Genomic DNA, 5,746 nt, shown 5'->3' with positions numbered 1-5,746 from the left:
TTTTGGTCATGATGCCAAAAGCCCAGACAACGAAAGTAAAAGTAGACAAATAAGACTGCATCAAACTAAAAAGCTTTCTGCACAGCAAAGGAAACAATTGCCAGAGTGAAATGGCAAGCTATGGAATGGGAGAAAATATTTGCAAACCATATATCTGATAAGAGGTTAATAACCAAAATACACAAGGAACTTGAACAACTCAATAGCAAAACACAAAACAAAACACGACAACAAAGCACAAAATAACGCAATTGAAAAATGGGCAAAGGTGGGGGTGGAGGGATAGATTGGGAGTTTGGGATTGACATGTATATATTGCTATATTTAAAACAGATAACCAGGGGACCTCCCTGGTGGTCCAGTGGGTAAGACTCCATGCTCACAATGCAGGGGGCCCAGGTTCGATCCCTGGTCAGGGAACTAGATCCCACATGCATGCCGCAACTAAGAAGTCCACCAGCCGCAACTAAGACCCGGCGCAGCCAAAATAAATAAATAAATAAATACATTTTTTTAAAAAGATAACCGGGACTTCCCTGGCGGTCCAATGGTTAAGACTTTGCCTTCCGATGCAAGGGGTGCAGGTTTGATCCCTGGTCAGGGAGCTAAGATCCCACATGCTTTGCGGCCAAAAACCAAAACACAAAACAGAAGCCGGGACTTCCCTGGTGGCGCAGTGGTTGAGAGTCCGCCTGCCAATGCAGGGGACATGGGTTCAAGCTCTGGTCCGGAAGGATCCCACATGCCGTGGAGCAGCTAGGCCTGTGTGCCACAACTACTGAGCCCATGTGCCACAACTACTGAAGCTCGCACACCTAGAGCCCTTGCTCTGCAACAAAGAGAGGCCACTGCAGTGAGAGGCCTGTGCAGTGCAACAAAGAGTGGCCTCCGTTCACCACAACTAGAGAAGGCCCACATGCAGCAATGAAGACCCAATGCAGCCAAAAATAAATATTTTTTTCAAAAAGAAGCAATATTTAACAAATTCAATAAAGACTTTAAAAATGGTCCACATCGGGCTTCCCTGGTGGCGCAGTGGTTGAGCGTCTGCCTGCCGATGCAGGGGACACGGGTTCGTGCCCCGGTCCGGGAAGATCCCACATGCCGCGGAGCGGCTGAGCCCGTGAGCCATGGCCGCTGAGCCTGCGCGTCCGGAGCCTGTGCTCCGCAACGGGAGAGGCCACAAGTGAGAGGCCCGCTTACCGCAAAAAAAAAAAAAAAAAAAAAAAAAAAAATGGTCCACATCAAAAAAAATTTTTTAATAAAATAAAATAGATAACCAACAAGGACCTACTGTATAGCCCAACAAGGTCCTACTGTATAGTGGCAGGGAACTCTGCTCAGTATTCTGTAATAACTTAAATGGGAAAAGAATTTGAAAAAGAATAGATACATGTATATGTATAACTGAATCACTTTGCTGTACACCTGAAACTAACACAACACTGTTAACTAACTATACTTCAGTATAAAATAGCAATTTAAAACAAATTTTTGAAATGGGCAAAGGTACATCAACTATACTTCAATAAAAGTTAATTAATTAATTTTAAAATGGGCAAAAGATCTGAATAGATATTTCTCAAAAGAAGACATACAAATGGCCAACAGGTATATGAAAAGGTGCTCACCATCACTAATCATCAGGGAAATGCAAATCAAAACCACAATGAGATATCACCTCACACCTGTTAGAATGGCTACTATCAAGAACACAAGAGGTAACAAGTATTGGTGAGGATATGGAGAAAAGGGAATCCATGTACACTGTTGGTGGGAATGTAAATTGATACAATCATTATGGAAAACAGTATGAAGGTTTCTCAAGAAAATTAAAAATAGAACTACCCTATGATCCAGCAGTCTCCCTTCTGGCTATATAACCAAAGGAAATGAAATTGAACCCAGAGGACATTATGCTAAGTGAAATAAGCCAGACACAGAAAGACAAATACTGTGTGATCTCACTTACATGTGTAATCTAAAAGAGTTCAAAGTCATAGAAGAATAGAGTAGCATGGTGGTTGCCAGGGGTTGGGGTTTGGGGAAAATGGGGCAATGTTGGTCAAAGGGCACAAAGATTCAATTAGGCAAGATGAATAAGTTCTGGAGATCTAATATACAGCACGATGACTACAGTTAACACTTCTGGACTGATACCTGAAATGTGCTAAGAGGGTAGATCTTAAGTGTTCTTACCACAAAAAGGGGGAGAGGGGCAACTATGTGAGGTGCTAGATATGTTAATTAGCTTGATTGTGGCTATCATTTCACAATGTAAATATATATCAAAATAGCAAGTTGTACACATTGAATATAATTTTTGTCAATTATACAATAAAACTGGAAAAAATAAAGGAAAATAAAATAGACACAGAAATAGAGGAGAGGGAAGAAGAAAATGATACACAGCACCACGTAGGGACATTTAAAAGAACAACATTTATTATAATAATAGGAACAATACCTAACCATTATAGAGAGAGCTTAGGAAGGCTTTTTTCTCCTCTCCTACTTTAGCTTTCATTCTCCACCCTTCCCAACTCCCAACAAAGAATTTTCACTTACATATCCTGTTATCATCTTAAACCAAAAATGTCTGTTCACCATTCAAGAAGCAATAGTTGAGCGCCAACTTAGTGTCAGGCACTGCGAATTCTCTGATGAATCAAACAGGGCTTCTTTCTTCCATGAGTTCAGACTAGTAGGGAATAAAAACATAAAGACAAGTAAATTCCAGTAGGTACGCTACCGAATACAAATTCGTGTGCCCCATGCACAGTGAGGCCAAACACTACTGAAAGTCAGAATTTGGAGCAGAGAAAGGTTTATTGCAGGGCCATGCAAGGAGATATGATTGGTTCATGCCCAAAAACCCCCCCAAACTCCCTGAAGCGTTTCAGCAAAGCACTTTTTTTAAAAGCCAGGTGAAGGAGGGGGGTGTCACAGGGTATGTGATCAGCTGGCGCACAATTCTCTGATTGGTTGACGGTGAGGTAACAGGGCGCTGTCTCAGGGGTTAACATTATCAATCCTCGGGCTCCAGTAGGCCTGGGGGCTATGCGGTCAGGGTCATCAAGTAGTTAACATCTTCCATTCTGTGGGGGGGCTTTCAAATCAGTAAAACAACTCAGGAGCTGTGCATCAGATACTGTTATCTATGTACTTCAGAGAGGAGCTAAAGCAGCGGACATGGGGGAAGGCCTCCTGCTCCGTTACAGGTATTAGGTGCTTGGCCACATCTGTTCCAAGTCGGGAGATGGAAGGGAGAGTGGGAGACCAGGGCACCTTGTGAAAGAACCTGAGGAAGAATGAGAATGTTGAGGGAGTAGGATTTATAAGAGGTGGTTGCGGATGGATTGAATTAAAGGATGAAGATGCGCACAAGGAAGGTAGAAAATGCTTAACTGGGACCGTTCAGAAGCGGGATGAGAGGTGAAGCGAACTCTGAAGGCAGGTGGGCTCCTCAGAGCGAAGGTGCGGCCGCATCACTCACCTCCTCCCGGTCTTCCTGTTCCTCAGGAGACTCTCCGAGTCTAAGCTGAACAGGAGACCGTGTCCTTTCTCAGCCCCGTATTTGAAATAACTGAAGGGAAGGGCGATGGGACACAGGACATATTTCACGGAGGCCATTTCAACAATACAGTGAATTCATCTTGTGTCTGGGGTATGTGTGTATATGTATATACGTATACACACATATACACACTACATATATATTATATAATATGGGTGTGTACTGTGTCATATACCTCTATGTATATATGTGTGTATAATACAGGAATGGCTCAAATCAAAGTACATATTTTTTAAATCTCCCCTGAATTAAAAAATATAAATGGAATGGGGAGAAAAGTACAAAGTAATGAAAATATTTCCTACGGAAATGACAATATGTTTGTATTACAGTTGCAATATTTAGCACAAAGAATACAGGAGGCTGAGTTACGTTTTAATTCTGATAAACAACAAATATATTTCTGGATAAGAATGTCCCATGCAATATTCGAGACATACTTATATTAAAACATTGTTGTTTATTTGAAATTCAAATATAAGTCAGGGTCCTGCATTTTATCTGCCAATGCAAGTTTATTTCCTATTCTTCAAAATCAACAAGATTAAAATGTTGATGCAGTTTTAAATTTTCAAATTTCTATACATTTGTTCTTTTATGTAATACTTCATTTTAGTCATAAACTGATAATTGGCATTATGAAAATACAAGGACTTCATAAAAGTCCAAAGTAAAAAGAACAAATCTACTCACATCTGATGAAGATGAAATAATCAGGGTTGATGATATTGATGTACCTTCCCACCGACATCCCTATACACACAAGGATGAAGAAGAGAGGGTGAATGGGGGCGTGTGTGCAGCAGGAGAATCTAATAAGACTGGAATCATACCACATACACTTAAAATATAGAGTATTATGTTTCAATTTTACTTCATTTAACAGAAGGAAAAGAAACAAAGGAGACTGAAAAAAACTGCTGAACTTCAGGAAAATGTTCTTGACCACATGAGGGAAAAAAGGGGATTCATAAAATCCCCTTTTTCTTCTCCAGGGTACTCTGACCTTCCCAGCCTGTTACCTTGTCCCTGAGGCATAATGTTTCTTAATACTCTCCCAAGGGGCCTCCCTGGTGGTGCAGTGGTTAAGAATCTGCCTGCCAATGCAGGGGACACGGGTTCGATCCCTGGTCCGAGAAGATCCCACATGCCGCGGAGCAACTACGCCCGTGCACCACAACTACTGAGCCTGTGCGCCACAACTACTGAAGCCCATGTGCCTAGAGCCCGTGCTCCACAACAAGAGAAACCACCGCAATGAGAAGCCCGCGCACTGCAACGAAGAGAAGCCCCCACTCGCCGCAACTGAAGAAAGCCATTGCACAGCAACGAAGATCCAACGTGGCCAAAAATAAATAAATGAATAAATAAATTTATTTGAAAAAAAGACTCTCCCAAGATGCATGCTTATCACTAATAACAGCTACAAAATTTGTCAGCAAGGATGACTAGGACAAGTGGGACCTGGTTCATTACCATGGGACTTCCTGTCCTGGACACTCATGATGTCTTAGTCCTCAGTGGTCAGAAATTTGAGATCAGAACTAGGTAACCAGAGTGAAGGATCGAGTTAGAGAAACTCACAGGCAGGGATGGAGGGGAGAGACCAAAGCATGTATGGGAGCGGGACTTATAATGAGAAACAACAGGGCAGAACAGTGGCATCCTATGATTGTTAGCTTTAGGTGTGCTTTCAGTTACATTCTTCTGCTCCAGAAAATGAAAATTGTTTAATGTTATTAGCTTCTCAGGCAGAGGCTGCAAATTGGCAGCTGCAGACTGAGTCTATTCCACAGACCTGTTTTAGATAGGCAGCATGCTTTTCAATAAAACATATTTCAGTTAGTTGCCAACATTTAAAGAATGGAAGGTTTCATATAAACATTTTGATTTGGGGCCAGTCTTGAAAAACTGGGAAAATCTGGCAGTCCTGGCCCAACATTCCTGCCCAGCAACACTGAGCTGGAGCTGAGTACTGGCCATCTTCTTTGGAAGAGACATACTCTTCCCCAATTTGCCAGTCCCCACGCTCCTTGCTATTAAATTATCGGCCTGCCTTTGTCAGCATTTGTTTGTAACCCTGATCATTTAAAAACATGTTTTTTTATTATTCAAAATAATAGCAGAGAGAATCTTAGGATAAACTCCATGTACTCCTCACGCGGTATC

At 41.9% G+C, this 5,746-nt stretch overlaps 1 non-coding gene across 1 annotated transcript; it reads left to right on the top strand.

Moving 5' to 3' along the window:
• Positions 1-347: 347 nt before the first annotated feature.
• Positions 348-420, top strand: TRNAC-ACA (transfer RNA cysteine (anticodon ACA)). Its single transcript has one exon. It is a non-coding gene; the product is annotated as a tRNA-Cys (tRNA).
• The last annotated feature ends 5,326 nt before the right edge of the window (positions 421-5,746 follow it).

The sequence above is a fragment of the Orcinus orca genome, chromosome X, assembly GCF_937001465.1.
Source record: "Orcinus orca chromosome X, mOrcOrc1.1, whole genome shotgun sequence".
NCBI classification, from domain to species: Eukaryota; Metazoa; Chordata; class Mammalia; order Artiodactyla; family Delphinidae; genus Orcinus; species Orcinus orca.
The sequence above is the reverse complement of the archived record's forward strand: the minus strand, read 5'-3'. Positions and strand labels throughout refer to the sequence as shown.